Below are 26,603 nucleotides of genomic sequence, written 5' to 3' on the forward strand. Positions count from 1 at the left end.
TTTCAAAGCTCTTTTTGTGAAGCTACTATTATGCTGGTACTCAAAACACAAAGACTGAACAAAAAAGAAAATTATAGGCCAGTTTCTATTAAGAACATAGGTGAAAAAAATTCTCCGTTTGCTAACCAAATTGAAGAACACATCAAAAAGATTATCCACCATGACCAAATTGGCTTCATCCCAAAGATGCAGAGATGATTCAGTGTATGTAAGTCAATTAAAGTAATCCATCACATAATCAGACTGAAGGACAGAAACCACAGGATCATCTCATTAGATGTAGTAAACGCCTTTGACAAAATCACTTTCATGATGAAAGTCCTGGAGAGGCTAGGATATGATGGATTTCTCTCAACAAAATAAAAGCAATTTATAGCAAGCCCACAGCCAATATCATCCTAAGTAGAGAGAAACTCAAACCATTTCTACTAAAATCAGGAACAAAACAAGGATGTTCACTATCTTAATATCTGCTCAATATAGTGCTTAAAGTCTTATTTAGAACAATAAGACAATTGAAAGAGATTGGGGGATACAAACTGGAAAGGAAAACACCAAAGTATCTGTATTTCCTGGAGACTTCTATAATTGATAAAAAAGTTTCAGAAAAATAACAGGATACAAAATTAACACACAAAAATCAGTAACCTCCCTATATACAAATGACAAACAGACTGAGAAGGATATTAGGGAAACAACACCTTTCAGAATAGTCTCAAAAAGTATCTTTGAATAACTCTAATGAAACAAATGAAAGACATGTGCAATAAATACCTTAAGATACTGAAGAAAGAAATTGAAGAAGACACCAGAAGATGAAATGACATCCCTTGCTCATGGGTCAGTAGGCATAATATAGTGAAAACAGCCACCCTACTTGTGGTGGTTTGAATGGAATGGCCCCCATAGACTCACATGTTTGAATGTTTGGCCCATAGGGAGTGGCATTATTGGGAGGTATGGCCTTGTTGGAGGAGGTATGGCCTTGTTGGGAGAAGTGTGCTGTTGTGGGGGTAGGCTTTGAGGGCTCATATGCTCAAGCTACTCCCAGTGTGGTACACAATTTACTTCCTGTTGCCTGTGGATCAAGATGTAGAACTCTCAGCTACTTCTCCAGCATCATGTCTACCTGCATGCTGCCATGTTTCTGACCATAATGAGAATGGACTAAACCTCTGAGCTGTAAGCCAGTCCCAGTTAAATGTTCTTAATTAAATATTATTCTTATCCCTTCTTCAAATTCCTCATGACCTTTACATGCTAGTATATTTAAATGCTTGGTTATCAGCAAGTGGCACTGCTTGAGAGGGATTAGGAGGTCTGGCCTTGTTAGAGGAGGTGTGGCCTTGTTGGAAGAAATGTGTCACTGAGGGTGGGCTTTGAGGTTTCAAAAGTCCATACAAGTTGAGTGTCACTGATCTCCTGTTGCCTGTGGATCCAGATGTAGACTTCTCAGCTACCTCTCCAGCGCCATGTTTGCCTGCATACTGCCATGATTCCTGCCATGATGATAATGGACTAAAGCTCTGAAACTAGAAGCAAGCCTAAACTAAATGGTTTATTTTACAAGAGTTGCCATGGTTATGGTGTCTCTTCACAGCAAGAGAACACTGACTAAGACAGAAGTTGGTATCACGAAGTGGAGTCTTGCTGTGACAAGCCTGGCCATGCTGCTTTCTGGAAGAATGTGGACTTTGGGACTTTGGAGTAGGAAGTAGTTGAATGCTTTAAGCAGGGCTTAATGGGTCATACTAGAAAGAGCAGGAAAGACAGTGGTGCTGAGAGCTATATAGATTATGGTGGCCAGCTCAAAATTTCAGAGGGGAAGAATATTAGTAAGTGGCCTAGAGACCATTATTCTGATATTTTGGCAAAGAATATGGTTGCTTTTTGCCCTTGTCTAAAAAAATCTACCCAAGGCTTAATTGAAGAGTTTGGGATTGGCAAAGGAGATTTCAAGACAGCCTAGTATTGACTGTGTTGTGTGGTTATTAGTATTGACTGTGTCATGTGGTCACTCTCATGTATATCTATAATGAAAAGGAGCAATATGAGCAAGGAAAAACACAAAATGTACAGTTTAAGGAGAAAAGAAGCACCAGGAAGTATAATGGAGCTAGGTCCTGGGCTCAAGGAGATAGAAAATTTAAAGAAAAGCCTGATGTTAAATGGAATAAAGGGAGTGGTGACCTCATGGCAAGATTCCATTCAGCTAAGCTTCCAACTTGTGAAAAGGAATTTTAAAAATGCTCAACAGTGAAGGAAGTCATCACAAACAGAAAGCTGATGAAAATGTAACTGAACAAGTGGGCCAAGTTTCAGTCCCAGCAAGCAGAAAAACTTGGAAGCTTTGGCCATGTGGTTCTGTCTTTACAGTTAAGGATTCAAGAAAGGGGTTATGGAATCTTCCTCTGTGGCTAAGGGCAGTCACTGAAGCCAGGTATGTGTCTGGGGTGTCCCTATATAGAGGTCCAGAGAGGCTATTGTGTGAAGCTGTGAAGGTGAAGCCTGGATTGCCTTGAAGACCCTAAGATGTTGGAGATACCAGAGCCATGGGATATGCAGTAGTTTGAAGGAAAATGGTGCCCAAAGGGAGTGGTACTATTAGGAGGTGTGACCTTGTTGGAGTAGGTGTGGCCTTGTTGGAGGAAGTGTGTCTCTGTAGAGGTGGGCTTTAAGGTCTCATATATGCTCAAGATATCTCCTAATGTCTCAGACCACTTCCCATTACCTTCAAGATTTAGGATTCTCAGTTACTTTTCTAGCACCATGTCTACCTGAATGCCTCCATGTCCTACCATTATAGTAATGGACTAACCTCTGAACTCTAGGAAGTTACAGTTAACCCCCAATTAAATGTTTTATTTTATGAGTTGCCATGGTCATGGTGTCTCTTCATAGCAATAGAAAACCTAACTAAGACAGAAGTTGATACCAGGGACTGAGGTATTTCTGTGATAGGCCTGACCATGTTTTTGTTGGAAGGAATATGGACTTTGGGACTGTGGATTAGAAAAGCAGTTGAATACTTGTGCTGCTTAATGACCCATACTAGTAGAAGCATGGGAGACAGTGGAGCTGAATGTGATTTGATGAACTGTGGGGGGCAGGCACAAGAAGTTTCAGAGGAGAATATTAATATGTGACCTGGAGATTGTTCTTGTGATATTTTGGTGAGGAATGTGGCTGCCTTTTTCCCCTGCCCAAAAAGTGTACCTGAGGCTAAAGTGAAGAGATTTAGATTAATTCCATTGGCAGAGGAAATCTCAAAATAGTCTAGTATAGACTCTGTTGGTTCTTAGTGGTAACTCTACTAAAGATTTATAATGAAAAGGAGTAAGCTGAGCAGAGTGAAAGATCAAATGTATGTAATATTTGAGGAAAAAAAAGAGCACCATAAAGTGGAATGGATCCAGGTCCTGTATTCAAGGAAATAAACAGATTAAGACATAGAATAAAGGGAGTGGTGACCTCAGGGCAAGATCCCACCCAGAAAAATTTCCACCTTGTGAAAACGAATTGAAAAAAAAACAAAAAAAGGTTAGAGCTGAATGTGGGGGGGTGGTGGCACATACCTTTAATCCCAGCACTGGGAAGGCAGAGGCTGGTAGCTCTTTGACTTTGAGGCCAGCCTGGCCTAGAGATCCAGTTTTGGGACAGTCAAGCTTAGGCAGGTTAGGACACAAAGCTGGTGAAGATGTAATTGAATGAGGGACCATGCTTCAGCCCCAACAAGCAGCAGAACTTGGACACTTCAGCCATGTGTTTCTGGAGTTAAGGATAGAAGAAAGGGGCTATAGAATTTGCCTCCATGTCTAAGGAAAGTGACTGAGGCCAGGCGTGTGTCAGGGGTCTTCCTAAGAGGAGGCCTAGAGAAGCCATTGCCTGAAGCTGTGAAGTTGAAGTCTGGATTGCTTTGGAGACCCCAAAATGTTGGAGATGCCAAAGCTTTGGCATACCTGCTGAGGAGAGCTGCTAGCTGGGAGTGGAACCAGCTCAAGAGAAAGAAGTGTGCTGCAGTCAACAGAGCTGAAAGGAGTTGGAGATCTGAAGAGCACTTTGACATCAGACAAGGAGATGCAGAGTTTGGAGTTTGCCCAGCTGGTTTTGGTATTACTTTGCTCAAGCATTTCTTCACTGTGTTCCCTTCAGAATGATAATATACATTCTGTGCTATTGTATGTTGGAAGTATATGATCTGCTTTTTCATTTCAATTTTTACAGGGTTTATAGTTAAGAGGTTGCTTTGAGTCTCAGAAGAGACTTTGAACTTCGGACTTTCAAACAGTGTTGATAATGTCATAGACTATGGGGACTTTTGAAGTTGGACTAAATGCATTTTGCATTCTCATATGACTAAAGTCTGTGGGGGCCAGGAGTTAGAATATGGTGGTTTGAAGGAGAATGATTCCCAGAGGCTCATATATTTGAAATCTTGGTCATCAAGGAGTGGCATTACTTGCGAAGGATGAGGAGGTGTGGCCTTGTTGGAGTAGGTGTGGCCTTGTTGGAGGAGGCGTGGCCTTATTGGCAGAACTGTGTCACTGGGGCGGGCTTTGAGGTTTACAAGCCCAAGCCAGGCCCAGTGTTGCTCTCTTCCTGCTGCCTGTGGGCCTGGATATAGAATTCTCTGCTACCTCTCTAGCACCATGTACGACTGCCTGCTGCCATGCTTCCTGCCATGCTTCCTGCCATGATGATAATGGAGTAAACCTCTGAAACTGTAAGTCAGCCCCAGTTAAATGATTTCTTTTATAAGAGTTGCTGTGGTCATGGTGTCTCTTCACAGCAATAGAACATTGACCAAGACAGGTTCTTAATGAGCTAGTGAGATTTGATTGCTCTTAAACTGTCCTGCTGTTCTAATTGGTGTGTGTGTATGTGTGTGTGTGTGTGTGTGTGTGTGTGTGTGTGTGTGTGTGTGTGTTCATCTGTCTGTCTGTCTGTTTGCAGAGGCTAGAAGAGGGCAACATATCACTGGATCTGGAGTTACAGGTAATTGTGAAATCCTAACATGGGTGCCAGGAACCTAACTTGGGTTCTCTGGAAGGACAGCAACTGCTCTTAACTGCAGAACCTTCTCTCCCACCTGACAGATAGGGGAGGGGACACATACAAGAGCAGAGAAGAATTAACCCAAGACTGTGTTGCCAAGCGGTGTCTGCTGCTAAGAGGAGGGGATTAAATGGGGAGTGGGAGCAGAGGATGCTGGGAAGGCAATTGCAGTACTTCTCCATTGAATCCCTGTGGGCATTTGTCTGAGAGGAGCTGGTGGAGATTTAGGAATTTGGAGCCCATTTCGGTGCCGCTCTCCAATCTGTCAAGAGCAACCCAAGAATGGACCCAGCTTCATTTGAGGGGGGGGGGACTTGCTTTTATAGCAGTTACCTGTGGCCTTTGTGCACCTGCGTGATGGCCCAGAAGTCTCAGCAGGCTTCCTTCTTTGTCTGTTGACCTTATTGTCGCCTACAATCTATCTGACGCTTGACTGTCTTCTAACTACTGTGTTTCGGAGTTTCACATTCCTACGCAACACCATCCACACTGAAGTGTCTGGGAATGGTGCCTGTCCTGTGTGGTTCAGCAGCCCTGGGATCGTTGGGGGAGTGGTACTGGTCGGGGTACAGGCACTGCAGGAAAGATATGTCTCTGAATCAGGACACCGCCATTTGTGAGTTTGTGCCTTAGTATTCGCCTCTAGAAAATGGGGATAATAATGGTACCTCTCCCTCTGAACTGTCAGGAGGTTGCAGTAGTTGAATGTAAGAAAACCTCTGAAGTAGTTCTTGGCAAGTAGTGTTGTACTTTGGATAAATATTCTTGGAAGTGCCATGTGTTAAAAGTTTAGTCCCCAGTCCATGCTGCTGTTGGGAGGTGGTAAGGCCTTTAAGAAGCAAGTTTAGGGGTGTCAAATCCTTTGACATTGTGACACGATGTTGTCATTTACAAATGTGTTGGCCTGTCTTAAGCCCAGAGGCCACAGGCAGGACACCCAATAGTAGATGGTCTTCTGGTCATGGAGTACCAGAATAGAATATTCTGACTCTAGTACTGAATAGAATATTCAGACCCTAGCCTCCTCTTTCTCTCTTTGTTTCTCAGCTGTGGTGGGAAACCTGCTTCTCCCTACAGTCCCCACCATGATGTTCTGTTTTGTTGCAGGCCTAAAATGGCAGAGCCAATGAACGATGGACAGGCTGAAACCTCTGAAACCATGAGCCTCTTTCTCCTTATAGGCTTTCAGTATTCTTTTGGGTATTTGTTATAGTGAGGGGAAGTAACAGATACATGTACTAAATGCTTGAAAAGCATAGCTACTATTTGAGTAGCCCATTCCAACATTCCATACCATATACATTGTTGCTTCCCATGCATTGCTTGCTACTTGAGAGCCAGTTATTACTATTCAGTTGGCTACAGGGACACACACACACACACACACACACACACACACACACACACACACACACAGAGGTGTATAGCAGAGGTATGTGAGCAATTTATTAGCAAAGCTTGTTTGTGGTTAATTATATCCTCGAATTTCAAAATGACCTGTGATTATGATGACTGTCTACTTTACATTAGTCTGTAGAATGTGATGGAATTCACAGGCAGATGGATGTTATTCTGATGGGATAACTGGTGTTGTTTGGACCAACTCTACTTCTGGATCATAAAGTGACCAATCTAGAATTCTGCTGGGAAGACAAGCATCCCCCCTTCCTCCTTCTGAGCTGTGGACTGCCTCTGATCAATGGAACAGGTTTCCTTCTCAAGTGAGTTAACTTCAGGGTTTCCCTTGTTATGCCCACCACACACCAGCATTGCTCAGAAGCAGGAGTGAGCTCAGTGTTGAGCTCTCCTGTGTCATGTTAAAAACTTTCAGAGCCAACCTGAAATAAACTCAGTGAGATCTCCGCTACACTGCATTGTCAGTTTGTTGCAAAGGCGGCTGGCTCAGATTTGTAAGTTAATGTTAATTATGGAACGATGTCAGAGGCAGCACAGTGAATGTCTTCAACCCATTTTTAAAAAGCAGGTCAGATTCAGCATCTGGAGGATAACTTGTAATTTAGTTGAAAATAATTGAGCAAGTTTGACATGGAATAAATTAAAGGGGTCAGGGCTATTCCATGTTTAATAATTTTAGGTAAATTACTTTAGCCAAAGACTTTTTACTGGCTGTCCTTTTTCACTAAGTCCAAGAAAGTGCCCAGTTTTTGTTTTTCTAGACCTTATGTTTGTCTTGCTGAAAGAAGACTGTGCTAGCCTGGCATGGTGGTACAGGTCTTTAATCCAAGCACTTAGGAGTCAGAGACAAGATAATCTCTGAGCCTGGTCTACATATTGAGTTCCAGGCCAACCAGAACTACATAGAAAGACCCTGTTTCAAAAACAAACAAACAAACAAACAAACAAACAATAAATAAATAAAAGCAAACCAACCAAACAAAAAGAAGACTGCTAAACCATTTATTTCGAAATACATTCAAAAGTGGTAGTTTCTATCATCACAAGTAAGACTGGGAAGCTATTTCAGGAGGAACTTAGACCATAGCAAGTGTTTGAACGTACCTTTTGCTGAAGAAGAAAGGAACAGGGTGAGTTACTTAAGATGGGGACCCTGAAGGAAGATTAATGTGCAAGTGATGTAATCACCATGGTAACCAGAGTGCTTAGTGAGCAGGAGTGGGTGAGAAGCAGATGGAAGAGTCCAGGGCCAGCCTCCCTCTGACCCTTTTGAGAGCTCTGTAGCACGGGTTTGTTGTAGGGTATCCACCAGAGAAGACTGATTGGACTCAGGTTTAGGCCAATACAAAGTCTATATTAGCCAGCTGGTGACTACATTGGGTGTTCAGAATCCCAGTGTAGCCCCGAGCCTTTCTCAGGGTGAGCTTTAAAGTATAAAATCCATATCCTGGGTTGACATACTTCAGTTAACAAGAACAGCTAGCCAGAAGCATAATCGCAGAAGGCAAAAATGCTTTTAGAGACTTCCCCAGAACTATGGACTTTGATGTATTTAGGTTTTTGTTTTCATTTGGCCAGGTGGTGTGGTCTACATGCTGAGTTTTATGGCCCATGAATGGTACTTCCATAATGGAGTCAGTTGTGCTAAAGTCTGGGGGCCTGTTACAGGTTGTGGCCCAGAGTTGTCCTAACCTTCCATTTTCCAGTCCCTGTGGCCATTGGTTAAGGACTGTGAAGGCAATAGGAAGACTTCGGGGCCACAAAGCCCCAGAAACTTCCAATTTCCACTGATGCAAACAAAGGCGACTCTGGTAGCAGATCAAGAAATTCTTACATGTTCCACATTGAAGACAAAACACTGGCAAGGTCAGGACTCCCTCAAAACAGCAGAAAGGGGACTGAGAAGGCCTGGGCAAAGCACAGAGAAGAACAGAAAGATGGCGCCTGCGCTTTTCCCCTGCCTTCTCACCGTTCCAGCCAAGAGTGGACGAGGTGGGGCTCAAATAGCATCTGAACACGAGGAAAACACAGGCAGGGTGGGCGCAAGCCACGCTCTCTCCAGAAGTTCAGCACGGTTGGGAGTGGGGACAGCGTTTCTGAGTCCTGTTCGTCTTCTGTGCAGAAGGAAAGAAGTGCAGCAGCGGTGGATTGCACTAGGGTGAGGGTCACTGGGTCACTAGCCTGTGGATCTCAGGTGTGCTTCACTGTGTCTGTTGTGAGACCCAAGGATGATAAAACAAGCTGCTGGCCAGGGAAGGCTGTGAGGTCCTGGGATTTTTGTGGAAGGTGTTACTAGACCATCATCAAGGCCTGGTTCTCTTCTCATCTTTGTTTATCGCCTTCTGTTTGGAAGGCTCTCTTAAAAGGAAATGTTTCTTAACTAATTAAATTTGGTCAATTTTATTTATAGATCAGACAGTATCTATAGATAAGGAGGGATGAGAAATAGAGACCCTCACAGCTGACTTCAACTTCTCTAGTTAATTGTTTATAGCTTTGGTAGTTACCAGACTCTGGGTCCTCTGCAGCCAACCTGTGTTCAGTAGCTATGATTAAACTTCATACTGGTTTGGTCTGTTGGGCTCAGCAAAGGTGTCAAGTTCAAATCTAAGGCCTCCCAAATTTCTCTTTCTCTTTTTTTTCTTCTGTTTTTTCAAGACAAGGTTTTTCTGTAAAACAGTTGTGGCTATCCTGGAACTCTCTCTGTAGACCAGGCTGGCCTCGAACTCACAGAGATCTACCTGCCTCTGCCTCCCGAGTGCTGGGATTAAAGGCGTGCACCACCACTGCCTGGCTTTCAAATCTTAAGAGTGTTCTGTTCTCAAGAACATGAAGGACATGGGCAAAGTCTAGAGGACAAAAGTCAAAGAAATGAATGCTCTGGCCTTAAGTTCAAGGGCAGGAGATAAAGTACACCTTAAAAATCAGAGGAGGAGGGACCGAACTGACCATGGTTCTAGGCAGTCAGTACATCTTGCTGCAGGCTCCCTTTCCTGTCTGCTTTGGGGCCTAGTAAAAGAGATGTGAGCAGGAGGGTGGTGCTGGTCAGTTTTTATGTCAGTGTGACACAGCCTAGAGTCACCTGGGAAGAGGGACCCTTAACGGAGTAATTGCCCACATTAGATTAGCCTGTGGGGAATTGTCTGGATTCCTGACTGACACAGGACCCCCCGCCCTCTACTGTGGGCAGACCATTGCTCAGGCAGACAGGTCTGAGATGTATAGAAAAGCTGTCCAAGAGTGAGCCAGTAAGCAGTGTTTCTTTAGTTCCCCATGGTTTCTGCTTCAGTTCCTGCCCTGACTTTCCTCTGCGACGGACTGTTTGTTACCTGGGAGCCTATGCTGAAGTAACTCCCATCTCCAAGTTGTTTTTCGTGATGGTGTTTATCACAGCAACAGAACCCAAACCAGAAGAATGGTTGGCGAAGGATGAGGCTGGCAGAGCTGTGCACGAGGTGAGTGACAACGTCTCCGTGTCCATTTGTGCAAAGCCTTCCCTTTCTAGTTGACTTTGGGATACACTCATACAATTGCGACCCAAGCTTTGGTTGGTTTCGTCTCATGGAGAACTGTTCTACCATGTCCCCACTTATCCAATGTTTCATTTCCTCAGGGCTCTGATAGCAGCTGGCTGTCTCTCCAAATGATTAATGGAAGATATTAGTCCCTTCTCTCAAGCTCTTAGTTTAATGTGCTTCTGTTCCCAAGGTTGTTTCCAAAAATAATTAACTTCTTTAATTTTATTTTAGACAGTATCTTGCTCTGTAGACCAGATTGATCTCAAAGTCACAGTCTTCCTGCCTTAGCCTCCCCGAACGTTGGGAATTACAGGCTTGTGGGTAGGAATTACAGGCTTGCTTGGGATCCTTGTTTTCTTACTGTAAAAGCACCTCAGCCCTTTTGGAAAATATGCATGTAGAAAAAGAGAGAAAAGGCCAGTCATTCTACGGTGCAAGGAAATCGTTGTTTGAATTTTGGTTGGAGTCCTTCTCCTCTTTTTATTAAGACATAGATATTGAAAATAGATTGATACACTAAATTTATTTGAACGTTAACAGGATTTTGGAGATAGGAAAAGTACTAACCCAAAGAACTGAATGCATCCCATCAGGGTTTGTATTTTGACTCTTCCTTTTGAGAGAAATGGGCTTGCTCAATGGTCAGAGGATTTTTTCTTTGTTTTTAGTAAATTGAAATTATTGGCCTCTGTTGTGCAGGCTGGGACTAGACTCAGATATTGGTTGTATGATTTACAATTCATATACACAGCAGATATTAAAAAAAACAGGAAAAATGAAGTTTGGCATAATCCTGGAGTGAATTCCTTAGTGGGTTTTGTTGCCTGGACAAGAGCATGAGTCATTGTGTGTTCCCCGAGAGCTGAGGCCCATCAAACTTCTTTTGTTTACCCATTAAGGTCCTGTAAATCTCCAGATTTGGGAACTCATAGACCAATGCTTTACCTTTTTATAGATGTTTAAAATAAGTACTCAAGGCACAGGCTGGCGTGTATCCCAGGCTGGGTTCCTGTGCTGGCTAGCGTTGGCCATCTTGACATAAGCCAGACTCATTTGGGAAGACAACCTTGCCTGAGAAAATGCCTGCACCACCAGATTGGCCCATGGGCAAGCCTGTTGTATATGTTCTTAATTAGCGATTGACGTGGGTAGGCTTGGACCATTGTCCAAGACATGCCCTTCTCCTGAGCATATGGTCCTGAGATGTATAAGAAGCCAGGATGCACAAATCATGAGGAGCAGGCCAGTAAGCAGCACCCCTCCATGGCCTCTGCATTGGTTCCTGCCCTGCTTGAGTTCCTGCCCTGACTTCCTTCTGTGATCGACTGTGATATGGAAATGAAATAAACCCTTTCTTCCCCAAGTTGCTTATGGTCATGGTGTTTTATTATAGCAATAGAAACCATAACAGAGATGGTTCTTCAGGAAGCAGCTCTACGATGGAGTACAGTAAGAAGGCCTTCTGTGAAGTCCCCAGGAGAATCACCTGTGGAAGTGGGACAAGGCAGAAATTGAGTTGCAATGCATGCCTCAAGACCTTGACCGACCTCCACGACCTCCACAGGACTCTGAAGTGGGAATGGCTTGCCAGTGTTGACTATTGAACTCAGATGGTCTAGCCTTTGTGTTCCTTTTCCTTTAACTCCTCCTTCCTCTGTGAATAGAGATGTACTGCCTCTGGTGGGTGGGTGTGACCTTGGGGCAGGCAACTCTTCAACTGGGAGAAACCCTAAAGGAGTTCACAGATGTTTGGAGTAAGTGGTTACATGGTCAGAGAGCTGAGCTCTTCATCTGCTGGGGAGACTGGGGAACTTGAAGATGGGTACAGGCAATGGCCAAAGTTGTTCCAGTTTCATTCATAGATGTACTGTGCAGGTCTAGCAGAATGCATTTCTGGTGGACTCTGGATGTAGTGTCCTATTTAGACACACTCTGGTATAGAGAGAAGGTAATATCTTAGTTGCAGCCTGGCTTACTAGGTACTGTGGCTAAGGACTTATGACAAATAATGCACTCTTGTGTCTCAGTGACTCAGGTACAAAGTGGGGATAAACGCAATAGGCAAGCTTCCCGCAGAAGGTCTGCCTGCTGGCTTTCTCAAGATTCTAGTTATGCCTGCTGGCCTGGCCTGATAGAATCATTAATAACTCTCACTTGCCTTTCCATGTGTCCCCATCTACTTCTTCATCAATGGTCTCATCATTCGAATTCTCATAGATTATTTTCCTTCCTTCTTAATTCTCTGATTTTTCTTAAAGGGTAAAGCTTCCAACAATAGCATCAGAAAATGGAAGACCGGTGACTGCTACTCCAGAAGGCCGGTGTGCTTGCCTATGCCAAGCTGATGCCGACCAGAGTGTCAGTTCCTACCAAACAGCTTTCCCTGGATGCTGTCACAATAGCTTGCCTTGCTTGTCTCCACTCAGCACCCATTCCCAGAACACTCAGGGCAGTGGAGAGGCATGTGAGCGAGGCTGTTGGCATCATCGTGTTTCTCTCTTTGGGTACAAAGAGCCAGCGGGACACTGAAGTGGATTTGGATGATTAAAGACTTAAAAATAAATCAGGAAAAGATTCATGCACTCTGAAAGTGGGGCTAATAATTCTGTCTGTTTGTGGAGTTATGAGAATTGAATGCAGCATGTGTGGAGCACAGAGCACAGTGCCAGGCATGTCTTAGTGTCAATAGGTTTTACTTACAGTAACTAGTTTCAGATTATCAGAAGCTCCTGCTGTTGGTAATTGTGACCCTCCAATTTTAGTCTGGTCGTCCCCTGGCCTCATAACCAGTTCCCACAGCTTACTGGACTTTTTCATCAGGTTCCAACTAATCCCATAGTCTACATCGATCTCAATGCCTCATCCTAGGTTCTTTAGACTTACCACCTCCCCAATCAGACTTGTGTTTAGTTCCGTCTCCCACCTGGTATCTTCGGAGTCACCTTTCCTGCTCTTTCTAACTTCTCAGATTCTGCGGTTCTCACCATATCTGCCTTGTTGATTCTGTCTCCTGAAGCATTTCTTTTTCTTTTCTTTTCTTTTTATACAAGAAGAAACATTTATCAGGGATCCAGTGGAGTTCTGCAATGCTGAATTTTCTTAAAGCTGTAATATTAGGCAGGGACCTGTTTTCATACCCTTCTTTTTTTTATTTAAAAGTTTTTTTCATTTTACATACAAACCACAGTTCCCCCTCCCTCCCCTCCTTTCACTCTGCCTCACCTCCCCCCTACTCACCCCCTCCCCACATCCACTCCTCCCACGGGAGTCAACAAAGTCTGGCCTATCAAGCTGAAGCAGGACCAAGCCCTCCCCCTTGCATCAAGGCTGAGCATAGGGAATGGGCTCCAAAAAGCCAGCTCTGGCACCAGGGTCAGAGCCTGGTCCCACTGCCAGGGCCCCACAGACCCTTTTCTCTCCTTTCTTTATTTCGGCTGCCTCTGGCTCTCGTGTCAGTGGATTCTTTTATGTGTGTGCTGTGCTGAGATTCAAACACTGAGCCTTGCAACTGCCAGGCAAGCATCTACCGCCATGCTATGTGCTCACATGCCTGGGTCCCCATGCTCACCTCTGAGCTCAACTTCCGTTTCCAGATGTTTGCTAGGGAGATTTCCCCAAACTGTGACCATACTGTTACTCAAGTGAAATCTCATCTAGCTCATTGCTTCCAGCAGAACTAAACTCCTCAGGCTGTGTGTGTTGTGTGTTGTGGGGTGTGTGGGGGTGCTGTGTGGTGTGGTGTTTGTCATGTGTCATGTGTTGTATATGTGTGTATTGTGAGTGTCTCAAAAAGAGACAGATGGGGTGGGAAGGACAGGATTTGAGTTTTCTCTCACTTTCAGCCTCCTCGTTTACCAGATCCCCGATAAGATAAGCCGTGATCTATCCAAAGTTCCACACACATTTGCTTTTGTCTCATGAGTTGCTTCTACTTCTCTCTTTTCCCTGGAAATCTCTATTGTTTCAAAGACAGGTAAAGGCTCTGAGCTGCTGCTTTTTACACACAACATCTAAAAAAACGCCTTTAATCCCAGCACTCGGGAGGCAGATCCAGGCGGATCTCTGTGAGTTCGAGGCCAGCCTGGGCTACCAAGTGAGTCCCAGGAAAGGCGCAAAGCTACACAGAGAAACCCTGTCTCAAAAAAAAAAAAAAAAAAAACAAAAAAACAAAAAAACAAAAAAAAAACACAAAGAAAATAGACTGTGTCAGTGTTGGATGGCACCATGAACGCTGAGTTCACATACCACTCCTTGAGACTATTGGGAATCCAGTGCAGGCATAGACATTCTCTCCTCTCTTCCTCTCCTCCTCCTCCCCCTCCTTCTAAAACAGGACTCTATTATTCATAAAATTAAAACTTATTTTTCAACAAATGCTCAATTTCTATGTCTGATTGATACCACTGGTTTTGAGTTATTTATTACCTGCCTAATTGATAAACTTCCAAACCACTGGGATGGTGAGTTTCTTTTTCAGTTTTAACTTTATTTTATTTATTTATTTTTTTCCGCTTATAGAGTTTATTAGAGATAAAGGGATAGAGTGCGCAGGCCTGTGGGAGAGACACGTGTGTGGAGAAGAAGAAGGACTGGGAACATGGCGCTCCACTTTAAAACCGGCTGGGGGCGTGGCCAGGTCACGTCACTACTCCACGTGTGTGCGTAGATCACATGGTCACGTTGCGTGCTTATGTGGCCATGTAATGTCACAGATCCTGGTTTCGCGAGACACCTTGACCCGGAACTTGCTAGGCGGAAGTGTCCGGGTCCGCCGGGTATCCTGGTTACGAGAGACGCCCTGACCCGAAATGCCTATCCTGACCTGGAATTGGCTAGGCGGAAGTGTCTGCCTGGTATATGCGACCGTGGGGGCGTGTTGTGAACCCTTCATTCCCGACTCTTTCCTTTTTAAAAAAAGAAAAAATTGTGGTTGACTGGGTACGGGGGCGACGTTTCTCTCAAAGAGTGCTTCCAGCTGAATAGTGGGTGTTGGTTGGCTCTTGGGGGGATTTAACTTTATTTTTAATTGATGTATAGATGTAAGTGTTTATGGAATACATTGTGATAATTTGACACACATTTTTAATAATCTAATTAGGGTGATTAGCATATCCATCACTTATTATTATTTTTTTTTTGTCAACTTGACACAAACCTAGACATATCTGGGAAAAAGAAGTCTTGGTGGAAAAAAATACCTTCATCACATTGGCTTGTAGGTCTGTAGGGCTTTTCTTGATTAATGATTGTTATGGAAGGACCCATTGTAGGTGGCCTTGAGGAAGCTAGTAAGCAGTATTCTCTCTTAACCTCTATCTACTTCAGTTCCTGCCTCTAGGTTCCTGCCCTGACTTTCCTCAGTGATGGACTACAGGCTGTAAGATAAAATAAATCCTTTACTCCCAAAATGATTTGGTTACAGTATGTGGTGGTTTGAATGAGGATGGCCACCATTGGCTCATAGATTTGTATGCTTCATTGCCAGCGAATGGCACTATTTGAAAGGATTAGGAGGTGTGGCCTTAATAAAGTAGGTGTGTTTTTGTTAGAGGAAGTATGTCACTGGGGGTGGGCTTTGAGGTTTCAAGGGTCTAAGTCAGGCCCAGATGGTCTCTCTTTTTCTGCTGGCTATGGATGCTGATGTAGAACTCTCAGCTCCTTCTCTAGCATCATGTCTGCCTCCATGCTCCCTGTATGATGATAATGGACTAAACCTCTGCAACTGTAAGCAAGCCCCAATTAAATGTTTTCCTTTATAAGAGTTGCCATGCTCATGGTATCTCTTCACAGAAATAGAACACTGACTAAGGCCTGGTGTTATATTATAGTAATAGAAAAATAATTAAGATAACTATTACAGTCATTTATCATTTCTTTGTGATATAAACATTGAAAATGGTCTCTTTTGAAATATATAAATTTGATCCTGATTTTAGTAAAAATATTCTGAGTTTCTCCCCATTTAAGTTGACAGGCTTGATGTAAACTGCCTTTATTATGTTGAGGTATGTCCATGTATGCCTAATCTCTCCAGGACATTTATCATGAAAGAGTGTTGCATCTTGTCAAAAGCCTTTTCTGTATCAAATGACATGATCATGTGGTTTTTTTGACTGTTTGTTTATATGGTTAATTGCATTTATTGATTTATGTATGTTGAACCATCCCTGCATCTCTGAGATTAAAGCCTTCTTGATCATGGTGGATGATCTTTTTGATGTGTTGTTGGATTCAGTTTGCAAGTATTTTATTGAGTATTTTTGTATCTATGTTCATAAGGGAAATTAATAATTGTCTTTCTTTGTTGGGTGTTTATGTGGTTTGGGTATCAGGGTAACTGTGGCTTTATAAAATGTATTAGGCAATATTCCTTCTCTTATCACCAAATGAAGCATTCGGTACCAGGACTGGGTTACATCTAATTGAGTTTTGGCCAAAGGGGCCCCACAGGGATCCCCAAACAACCAAGGCTGTTGTTTTCCACAAATAGACAGCAAGGCCTCATTGCTAAAGACACACCTACACAACTCATTGAACATGGAGAAGTCAAGCTGGTGCCTACGTAGAGTCTTCACCCTTACATTCCAGCATCTTTGGTACAGGAAGACACTATTTGCACCACAAAAAGAAACATAAACACCAAGATAGCCACAAAACCTTAATCTACAATGGTGTACTATCTGCATAATATACTAGGGCAATGGTGGCACAAAGCTTTGGGAGTAACCAACCAATAACTGATTTGGCTTACGGCCCACTCCATTAGATGGAACCCATACCCAGTACTGTGTGGGTGACCAAAAACCAGAGACTAGATAGCCCAGAGAACTAGGGTAAAACCAAATACCTCTGGTCTTAAAAAATATAGCAATAACATGACTCCTAATGACATTCTGCTATAACTATGAATCAATGCCTTGTTTACCAAGCTTCAGAGAATCTTCCTCCTGCTGCAGATGGGAATAAATATGGAGGCCTATAGCCAGACATTCCACAGAGAGTGAAAGGTCCTGGAACACTCAGCCCTAAATGGGATGTCTCCACCAAATCCCTCCCCTCAGAGTTCAGGGAACACTGAGCAAGAGGAAGCAGAAAGAGTGTAAGAGCTAGAGAAAACGAGGCCCTCTAAATCAACCGACCAAAGCTCATATGAACTCACAGAGACTGAAGCAGCATGGACAGGGCCTGCATGGGTCTGCACCAGGTACTCTGAGTATACATTGTGGCTTCCAGTTTAGTGTTTGTATGGGATTTCTGGGTGTGTGAACAAGTGGGTCTCTGATTCTTGTGCCTGCTCTTGGGCTCCTTTTCCTTCTGTTGGTTTGTCTTCTCCAACTTTGATGTTAATTTTTTTTTTTTGGTTTTTCAAGGCAGGGTTTCTCTGTGTAGCTTTGAGCCTTTCCTGGGACTCACTTGGTAGCCCAGGCTGGCCTCGAACTCACAGAGATCCACCTGCCTCTGCCTCCCGAGTGCTGGGATTAAAGGCGTGCACCACTATCGCCCAGCTGATGTGATAGTTTTTGTTTTATCTTATTATATTTTATTTTGTTATATTTAAAAAGCATGAATGAAAACCTAGCCACTAGGGTGAAGGTTAACAACTGAACTGTCCTTTATACCTGCTGGAAGATGGAAAATCAGTTTTCTTCAACAGAGTGACACTGAGTATATCAACCACTCCAGCACAGGCCTCATGTTCAGGAGCAGTTGACCAACATATAATGGACTCCACTTTTTTATGTACTTTAATTTGGTTACAGTTTGGTGGGGGTTTTTTTTGTTGTTTGTTTTTCTTTTTTGAGTATTGTTTTATTTTATTTTCTTTCCTTTATTTGTGTAACTGTGAATTATACATCTGTCTCTCAACATTCAGCAAACTATAAGTGTAATAGTATCATTATCTGGATTCATGATCTAACGTTCAAATCAGGTAAATCTCCCTGTAATAGGGAATTTCTATGATAAATTCAGATAATTTAGTTATGCATACTTTCTAATATTAGTCATAAAAGTTAAGATTTTAATTGAAAGACACAGAGAAACTTCCAAAATAAACAGCACTGTGACCCCTTGTACTGGTATAGTTCATACCCTAATGGAATCCAAGTCTTGGGGGAAAAATAGCAAACCATGACTTGAGGTTGCATTGACAATACTTTGGGCTAGATGACAGCTGGGTAGATAAGGGTTTGAATCTCTAGAACCCAAGGGCATGCAGTAGCACATGCCCATGATCCCAGCACTCTACAGAGATGGGAGGTCAAGACAGGAGAGGACCTAGAAGCTCATAAGGCAGCTAGCCTGGTGCACACAGAAGTGAACAAGAGAGACCCTGTCCCAAACAAAGTGGAGGCTGAAGATCCACACCTGAAGTTGTCCTATGACAAACCTGCTGTGGTCAATTGTTCTCTGTCTCTCTCTCTTTTTGTTGCTCTGTCTCTGTGTCTCTATGTTCCTCTCATTGTATATCTGTGTCTGTCTGCCTGTCTGTCTCTATCTTTCTCTGTCTCTGTCTCCTCTCTCTTTCTGTTTCTCTGCCTCTGTCTTTCTGCCTGTCTTTCTCAAATACACACACACACACACACACACACACACACACACACACACACACACACACAAACTCTCTCTCTCTCCCTCCCTCCCTCTCTCTCTCTGGGCCAACCTTTGTCAAGAGAGAGGGGTGGATCCCACTGGTGAGAGACACTGTCTCATTCTTCTAGGAGTCCCAGGCTGAGGCGCAGGCAGCGATCATTTCCCTTGTGGGCTCTTGTCGTCCTGGAATGGACATGTGGCAAGGGGCCAGCATGCTGGGTAGAGGGTGGTATGTAACTGTCTAGAAAAAAGTACCAGTGGCTTCTCTGGTTTCTAGTCTCACCCCCCACTGCCCCCAAAAAGACCATCAATAACTATGGAAAGATAGAGAGCCTAGAAATTGCTATTAATGTGGCATGGCTAATGAGTGATTAAAGGGACTTTGAAAGGACAAAGTGTTCTGTAACAAGATGACGTTTACATTAAAAATGACCCTGAGCTGGAGAAATTTACTAGACATGCATTTATAGAAGGAAAGAACATCCCTGCACCCGTGATACAGTCTCCACTGCTTTTTTGAAAGTAGCTCAGGTCTCTTTGATAGTACACAAATTTGATAGTGCATAAATCATCTGTCTGTCTGTATGCAGTTATTCAAAACTAAGCCTCTCTCTCTGGGCTGAGAATGAATAGATTTGTTATGTGGTGACCTGGTTGTCTTTTCCATAGCCATTCCTCAAAAATTATTTTCTTTGTCTCTGAGTTTAAAACTGCCCCCTGCTTAGATATGTCAGAGGCCATACTAAAGTTTTATAAATTATATAGCTAAAAGAGTCTTTCAGGTTAATATACATTTCTTCTAGGAAATCCTTATATAATAATTATAAAATAATATTTTATTCAAGGAGAGGCAAACTGATACAGTCTTTGTATTGTATTTTATGATATATCCTTTTTAATAAAAATATATTTTTGATTTTTATACATTTAAAGTGATTATATGTGCATGTAATATAAAATTCCTAAGACAATGAAAAACAACCATTTAGTCTTCTCTACAGTTATATAGAATTATCTCATCACTAATCCATTGTTCCAGAGCTGTTCAGTGTACATCAAGAATATAAGGTATATGTAATATACACATTTTAATGATTTATTTATTGTGTGCATGAGTATGTATGCACAGGTGCCTGGAGATGGCAGAAGAGGACATTGGATCCCTTGGTGTTGGAGTTACAGATGGTTATGAACTGCTCCATGTGAGTGCTGGGAACCAAGCCCAGGTCCTCTGAAAGAGCAACAAGTGGTCTCAACTGCTGAGCCAGCTGTCTCCCCAGACCTGTAATATAGTTTGATTATGAAGACTGACTATGCTCTTTCCCTTGACTTCATGGAATCCTTGGTGATGGTGTTAATCATCATAATCCACTAACACCTTTGCATCTCCCTTTGGCTAGGGCAGGAGGACTTCTGCAGCCCTGGCACTTCTGTGACCACATAAGTTCCTTCAACTAATGAAATGTGGTAAGAAACAACCTGTGTTATTTCTGGGTTAAAGAATCAAAGCATCCTAAAGTCTCCTTTCACTTTTCTAGCTGTGCTGGGGTTCTGAACTCTGGATGAGCCTAGGCCCCTGAATGAGGACAATATGATGTGGGGTGTATCCTGTTCCATTAATACTTGTATACTAGCAAAACAAAGTTTTACTGACTTGAGCTACTAAGGCATTGGGATTTTTTGTTATTGGAGAATAATTTGAATTATTCTGATTGAGTATAACGATGGCTCTGTGTTAATATATATATATATAGAACTACCTTGTTCTTTTTGTCAGATGCATGGAGATCTGTTATTTAGATGTCCTAGGATTTATTTATGCCCATTTTCAACTACTCAGGGATACATAGTATGTGGTTTGAATGAGATGCCCCCATAGTCTTGGCCCCTAGTTGGTAGTACTGTTTGGGAGACTTAGGAGGTGTGACTTTATGGAGTAAGTATGTTCCTGGGGAAAGATCTGAAGTTTGAAAAACCATGAACCATTCCCAGTGTGCCCCCTCTGTTTCCTGCTTATGGTGGTTCAAGATGTAAGCTCTGAGCTGTTGACATACAGTTCTGCCATGATGGTGGTGGACTCCTTTAAAAAACCAAACCAAACCAAAACTAGAACCGTAGACCCAATTATTAAGATGCAAATACTCATTTTTAAGAGGTACTTTCAAAATCCCACTCATGATTATCCACTACACATAAGCAAACTAGTAAATGGTGTAAACTATGATCAGTGGAGGAACAGCCAAAGATCCATGTGAGTCAAGACTATCCCCAGTGTATCCCATGCCTCAATCACAACCTTTTCAGTAGCAGATCCAGATGGAGTGATCATGTAGACCACACCAGTCCTCTTAGCTCTGGCTACATTATTCCCGAAAGGAAAAAGGCATTGGAGCCAATAGAAACACTACTCATCTTGTTGGCTCCTTCTTCTCTGCCTCAGTGAGTAACTCAGGGACTTCCTTGAACAAAGCTTTCCACTTCACCAGGGCTTCATGCTCACCAACAGTGCTGGTCACATGATCAATGGCATTGGAGAATTCTACTCTCTCACCCTGGTTTTAAACTTCATGGTAAGCACTCGTGGATGGTGCCAAAGTCACCAAGAGTTTGTCTTGTACAATATACAGTGTACCCAAGACTGCTGTCCTGCTCCCATGCCAATAACCTGCCCACCCTTGGCATAGCACATGGAGTTAGACTAGTGACTTGGCAGTGATAGTGGCTACAATGAGGTCTCTGAGGGCAGACTCTGACAGATCTTTATTCTTGGTGACAATATTGCTAAATAAGGACCTCGCATTCACACCATTATTTCTCTTCTGGCTCAAACCAAGGTCAAAGGGTATTTGAACTTCATTTTCATCTGGTTTATAGGACTGGTCCACCCAATTTTCTTTTTAGAAAGTGTTTTCAAGGCTGCTTCTTCATATCCTAGGGCAACAATACCATCCAACATTTCTCTAGAGATAATTTTTGCAGTAGGGATATAACAAACATCAGATAATGTAACAAAATCTCCAACTGAAGACATCCTATTGGACTCCTTTGCTCTTGTGTATGCAGTAGGTATAGGCATGAGGGTTGAATAGAAATCATAGACCTTGCAGACTCTGGTCTTGTCTTCACTGAGTGGACTCACAATAGCAGCATTTGCTGAGATGATATGCTTAAAAGAAGCCACAGCTAGAAGGCTAATTCTTCTCTGAGTTGCTTCACCAGCTGCCAGGCATTCAAAGCAACACACAGGTTTATGAATCCAGGGGTTCTGTTGAGAACTGTGATGGGAAGCTTGGACTTCAGCTTATATAGCTGGGCAGGAGTCTGATGGTGGTTCACCTCATATCTCAATGGCATCTGGGAAATTTCTGCTTCCTGAAGTAATCTGAAGTTGCTCCATCATATTGTGCACTATGAGTAAATGCCTTCAAAGCCAGCTGGTGCCTAGTCTCCAGGGAATTGTCTTTATTATCAGAGCTCTACATCTCGGCAGCTACCCTCACATAGTCCTCAGGTTTTATATGACTGTCACTCAAGCATGATTTTTTGGCTGCAGCTCTCAGTAAGGTCACCCCACAAATATCCATTTGTTCAACAGCTGCCTCAACAGTTACATCTGGAGAAGCCACAGTCTTCACAATTGGGGGCAGGTTATAGGCAATAACTCATAAGGTTGAAATCAATGGCCATGTCAGCATTATCTTCTGGAATATTGTGTGCCAAGACTGAAGCATGGATGTCAGGATGCAAAGTTTTCACATGTGCCCCCTCCCCCCAATATTCCAAGAAACCCTGTTAGCTCAGGCACATCTCTGACTGCCAGGCTAACATTGCTGAGCACTTTTCCATGCCTCTAGAAGCCACAGGACTCAGACCAAGAGACATAAGGTTTCTGGCAAATTCCATGAGGCAGGTTTTGTAAGACACTGGACAGGGCAAGCTGGCTGAGAGACAAGGCTGCTGTGCCAGATCACAGAGTAAGGAGATAGACAAGCCACATGTGTATGCAAACAGGTTGGACTGGTGGTGGACTCTAATCCTTCTAAAACCATAAGTCAAAATGAACCCCTCCTTCTATAAGTTGTCTTAGATGTGGTGTTTTATGACAATAATAGTAATTAATTTACTTAACTGTATTTCAAGCATTCTTCCATTACTAACAATGTTTGTTATCTTCTATGGAATGATCCTTTTAATTATTAATCTTTTCAAAGAGATGGGATTTTCTCAGACTAGCTCTCTGTGGGAGTTTTCTCTGTGTGTAGGCTACTGCATACCCTTAGTTACTTTATAAAAATAATTTTATAGACTTTCTTATAAAAATCTTCCAGTATAAGAAAATCACTTTTAGTCAACCTGAACGGGCTTTTTGAGAAGTGACACATTGTAGCAGGGTCCTGTGCTGTTGTTCCCTTTGGGGAAGGGGGCCAAGTAGGCACAGAGTCAACGGCACAGACTCCGGGAGAATGTCAAAACAACAAGCTCAGTTTATTCAGGAAGAGGCAAGCCTTATATACCCTCTACTCCACCTGGGGAGAGGTCTGATGAATATGCATCTGCTGGTATGACATGGCTGCCTCTCATTGGTCCAGCTCATCTCCAGATCATGTCTCAACTGCTGTTACTAAGGCCCTTAGGCAGACCCAGGTTGGCTCTCAGAAAGTATCTTTTTTACTTGTTTGTGCTGGCTGGCCCTCAAGCCTGTTAGGGATGAGTCATCCCACAACACATGCCATAGATTTCAGATCAAGCACGTGGAGTATCTTTTTCCCTTTGCTTGCTGTGCTCTGGCTATGATGTTCTGGGTAATGAGCCTTGCTTCACAGACTGGTTGCTCCTGCATGTGCAATAAGACAAGGGACTTATTGCTCATTTCACCTACTCTGTCCACCTTTGATTTTGTCTTAGTTTCTTGTCCAATTCCTGTGATAAAACACCCAAAAAAGCAACTTTGAAGAGAAAGAGTTTATTTTAGCTTGTAGTTCCAGGTTCCAGTCCTTTGCAGCAGTGAAGTAATAGCAGCAAGAGCTGGAGGGAGTCGTGTATATCACATCCAACATCAGGAGCAGAGAGTAATGGCTGTGTGCATGCCAGAGGTCAGTTTGCTGTCTTCTTTTTACCCAGTTCAAAACCCAGCTCATGAAATGGTACAACCCACACTCAGGCCACTCCATTAACTCAACTGAGAGAAAACCTTCACAGGAATGGTCCAAAGACCAACCTAACCAAGAAAATTCCCTCTCGAGACTCCCTTTCTAGTCAATTCAGTATTACACCAAGTGGATAATCAACCATCCCAGTTCTGTTGCTCTTAATCAGCAGTTACTGGTGTTTCTCTTCTGTAGGTGTTGTCTACATTGCAGGGCTTCTGACATCTGTAGTCATAAGCACTTCTTTTCAGCAACCCCCCATGCCCGTTTATCAGTTCATTCTCATAGTTTGCATTTGGGAACTGATACATGAGTTCTCATTCCATCAATGATGTAGTTTGATTTCCATGACCTACTGCCTTTTCTTTGGGGGTGGTTTTTCAACAACAAAAAAGAAAGGGATGATGCCAGCTTTATGATACTGTAAAACTACAAGTTTCTCGAAAGTCTTTAAAGATTGTTTCTTGCAGTTTTCACTAATTATTTTTAATGTGTGTACTGAATCTAAGGAAGTTCACAAAATCCCACTTGAGTTTTACTTTAGACAACATGGAATTTGCAACTTTGTAGTAAAAGATATTATATAGCTCAACCCTCTGTCCTAAGAGCCCGTTCACTGTTGAAAGAATTGGCGTCCTGTTGTACATACGGAAGGAATGGTGGCCACAGCCCTCTGTGCTTTATCTAGGTCACACCTTTGCACTGCATTTTAACTGCTAGTCTCTTATTTGATGGCTCAGGCCTGCTTCTATTTAGTGTGTCTGATGTGAAATGGGCAAATGCTTTGTATTGCAGTCACCTGAAGAGGTCTGTGGTACTGTTTCTGTATCCACAGGGGGATTCTTGACCCATGCACAAGCTACCAGAAGTAGTAGGAAGCTCATATACCTAGGAACAGCTCTCTTGTAGTCACAGAAGGGGAGCTGGTAGCTAATTTCACAGCTTCTTTAGCCCTTGATAGAAATATCCTGGGGTGAGTCTGTGAACTCTCCTGGACTTTCTTGTATTTTTGGTTGTGAGCCTAGTTTTTAACAGCTGAGTCATCTCTCTAGCCCCTCACAGACTTTCTTCTTTTTGTTTTGTTTTTATATTAGTCTTGATTATTTTATTATTTAAAACAATTTGAAATTTAAATATATTTTGATCATATTCCTCCCCTCCCCCAAGTCCTTCCAGATCCTCCCTCTCAGGGTTTTAAAACAGAGGTACCCATGGAAGAAATCAGCTCCTGGACAAAACAGAAGTACCCATGGAAGAAATCAGCTCCTGGACAAAACAGAAGTACCAATCGAAGAAATCAGCTCCTGGACAAAACAGAAGTACCCATGGAAGAAATCAGCTCCTGGACAAAACAGAAGTACCAATCGAAGAAATCAGCTCCTGGACAAAACAGAAGCACCCATGGAAGAAATCAGCTCATAGACACACTGACTTAGGCTTCTCTTCACTGCTTCCTTCCATCACTTCCTGTGATTGCTTCCCATAAATGCCTTGTGTTCATTCAGTCTGTGTCTCAGGCCCATCTTCCTGGAGATTCCAGCCTAACACTTGGTGTCAGGAATGGTTGAGGGCAACAAGTCCTTTGGATGGGATCCTGAAGTCTGGCAGAGGGCAATACGTGTGCTATTGCTGTGGTTAGTGGGCGTTGATAACACATTTGCCAGAACTGTCACCAGGGGTGACAGAGGAAGGGGAGACACTAGCCTGCGTGGCAGTCATAGTGTGGAAAGATGTGGGAAATGGCGATTAACAGGCTGTAGAAGTGGTTGACTGCTGTTAACGGCCACAGAAATCTTAAATGAAGATGACTTATTCTGACCAGCCAACTATCAGCCCCAGGCACAGTGTGAGAACAAAAGGCTTTGATGAGGCCTCGGGCCTCGCTTTCTTCAGCAGTCAGGCAGCCTCTGCTGAGCTGAGTCAGGGGGAAGCTCTCACTGAGTGACAGTGACAGAGGAGGTGAACCCGTCAAGTCTAGGAAGCCAACAAGTTCTAGACAAAGGGGAAGGGGTGGCCCCTGAGGTCTGGAGTGTGCAGGTTTGGATGTGAAACCCGAGATGCCCCCGACGGAGAGACAGGGATGAAGTGACTAGTGTGTCCAATTCCAGAGCTGCACTGACATGTTTCCACAAACTGTGTGACTTAAAACAGCTGAGAAGGTAGAAGCCGGGGACTCAGGTGTCAGCAATATGTTTCGTTCCAGAGGCCTCAGAGAAGGGGTTCTTTCTTCCTGTCCCTCCCACAGCCTCCGGTGGGTGCTGGTGCTCCTTGGCTTGGTATAGGAGTCACTCTATTCTTTGCTTCTCTTATCACGTGGCAGCATTCTGTCCTCTGTCCTGTGTATCTTCTTTTCTTATAAAAACACATGTCATATTAGGTTAGCGCCCATTCCACTCCAGAATGACCTCATATCTGTCAAGAGGCTCTTTCCAAATAAAGTCATATACAACATTTTTCTTATCTTTAACTGGTATTACTTTAATGGTATAAATTCATGGGCACAAGGGACAACATTGAATACATATGCATGGGATATAATGGTCAAATATAATGAAATATAATGATCAAATCAGAATAGTTAGCATGCCTATCTTCTTAAATATCGAAAATATTTTCTATTAAGATATAAGAATTACACATATTTATGGGGCACAGGGTACTATTTCAATAAATGTAAATAATGTGTGCTGATCAAATCAAAGTAATTGGCATTTTTACCTTATCATGACATTGTGTTTGGAGCCTTCGAGAGCCTCTAATTCACAAAATGTGGTTTATTGTGAACTGTTGTCACCCTCATGTGATACCTGTGATAGTCTGATGTATTTTGAGGAGACACAGTTCCATGTACCGTATCTGGAGACCATCAATGGGT

At 43.0% G+C, this 26,603-nt stretch overlaps 1 pseudogene; it reads right to left on the minus strand.

Annotated features, from left to right (window-relative positions):
• Positions 1-20,805: 20,805 nt before the first annotated feature.
• LOC114690131 overlaps positions 20,806-26,603 on the minus strand; it is a 49,085-nt pseudogene continuing 43,287 nt past the window's right edge.

The sequence above is a fragment of the Peromyscus leucopus genome, chromosome 5 (genome assembly GCF_004664715.2).
Source record: "Peromyscus leucopus breed LL Stock chromosome 5, UCI_PerLeu_2.1, whole genome shotgun sequence".
Lineage (NCBI taxonomy): Eukaryota > Metazoa > Chordata > Mammalia > Rodentia > Cricetidae > Peromyscus > Peromyscus leucopus.